Here is a 1,438-nt window from a genome sequence, read left to right as displayed (position 1 = left end):
AAAAAAAAAAAATTCACCGATCGAACCGGCAAAATTAGTACTGATATGATCGCATCTGTCATTCGCAGCACTCTAAATTCTACTATGCCTCTTTCTCCTGCGCCGCCAGTCACACACAGCACGCGCGCCCCTGCGCCTTGCCCCCTTTCTCGTTTTCGCCAAGAGGAAAAACAAAAAGATTCGCCGATTGAACCGACAAAAATAAACTGAATTTTAAAGGAAAAAAAAAGGAAGGGATGCAACACGAGGACTTCACAGGGGGTCACCCATCCTAGTACTACTCCTGCTCAAGCACGCTTAGTTTCGGAGTTCTGATGGGATCCGGTGCGTTAGTGCTGGTATGATCGCATTCGTCATTCCCAGCACTCCAAATTCTATTACGCCTCTTTCTCTTGCGCCGCTCGTCACACCCTACACGCGCGCCCCTGCGCCTCGCCCTCTTTCTTGTTTCCGCGAAAAGGAAAAACAAAAAGATTCGCCGATCGAACCGGCAAAATTAAACCGAATTTTAAAGGAAAAAAACAAAAGAAAGGATGCAACACGAGGAATTCCCAGGGGGTCACCCATCCTAGTACTACTCTCGCCTAACCACGCTTAATTTCAGAGTTCTGATGGGATCCGGTGGGTAAGTGATAGTATGATCACATCCGTCATTCCCAGCACTCCAAATTATATTATGCCTCTTTTTCCTCCGTCGCCCGTCACACCCCGCACGCGCGCCCCTGCGCCTTGCCCCCTTTCTCGTTTCCGCTAAGAGGAAAAACATAAAGACTCGCCGATCGAACCGGCAAAATTAAACAGAATTTTAAAGGAAAAAAAAAGAAGAAAGGACGTAACTAAAGGACTTCCCAGAGGGTCACCCATCCTAGTACAGGTCTCGCCCAAGCACGCTTAACTTCGGAGTTCCGATGGGATCCGGTGCATTTGTGCTGGTATGATCGCATCCGTCATTCCAAGCACTTCAAATTCTATTATGCCTCTTTCTCCTGCGCCGCCAGTCACATACCGCAACCGCGCCCCTGCGCCTTGCCCCCTTTCTCGTTTCCGCCAAGAGGAAAAATAAAAGATTCGCCGATTGAACCGACAAAATTAAACTGAATTTTAAAGGGAAAAAAAAAGAAGGGATGCAACACGAGGACTTCCCAGGATGTCACCCATCCTAGTACTACTCTCGCCCAAGCACGCTTAACTTCGGAGTTCTGATGGAATCCGGTGCGTTAGTGCTAGTATGATCGCATCCGTCATTCCTAGCACTCCAAATTCTATTAAGCCTCTTTCTCCGCAATCGCCCGTCACACCCCGCACGCGCGCCCCTGCGCCTTGCCCCCTTTCTCGTTTCCGCCAAGAGGAAAAACAAAAAGATTCGCCGATCGAACCGGCAAAATTAAATAGAATTTTAAAGGAAAAAAAAGAAAGGGATGCAACACGAGGACTTCCC

General features: G+C 48.4%; 4 non-coding genes across 4 annotated transcripts; all 4 read right to left on the bottom strand.

Annotated features, from left to right (window-relative positions):
* Positions 1-233: 233 nt before the first annotated feature.
* On the bottom strand, positions 234-352 carry LOC124890549. Its single transcript, XR_007049214.1, has one exon. It is a non-coding gene; the product is annotated as a 5S ribosomal RNA (ribosomal RNA).
* A 178-nt stretch (positions 353-530) lies between these two features.
* LOC124890548 lies at positions 531-649 on the bottom strand. Its single transcript, XR_007049213.1, has one exon. It is a non-coding gene; the product is annotated as a 5S ribosomal RNA (ribosomal RNA).
* Positions 650-827: 178 nt separating this feature from the next.
* LOC124890550 lies at positions 828-946 on the bottom strand. Its single transcript, XR_007049215.1, has one exon. It is a non-coding gene; the product is annotated as a 5S ribosomal RNA (ribosomal RNA).
* A 175-nt stretch (positions 947-1,121) lies between these two features.
* LOC124890547 lies at positions 1,122-1,240 on the bottom strand. The gene has a single exon (XR_007049212.1). It is a non-coding gene; the product is annotated as a 5S ribosomal RNA (ribosomal RNA).
* Positions 1,241-1,438: the final 198 nt, after the last annotated feature.

This window comes from Capsicum annuum, unplaced genomic scaffold (assembly GCF_002878395.1).
Source record: "Capsicum annuum cultivar UCD-10X-F1 unplaced genomic scaffold, UCD10Xv1.1 ctg19883, whole genome shotgun sequence".
Taxonomy (NCBI): domain Eukaryota; kingdom Viridiplantae; phylum Streptophyta; class Magnoliopsida; order Solanales; family Solanaceae; genus Capsicum; species Capsicum annuum.
The sequence above is the reverse complement of the archived record's forward strand: the minus strand, read 5'-3'. Positions and strand labels throughout refer to the sequence as shown.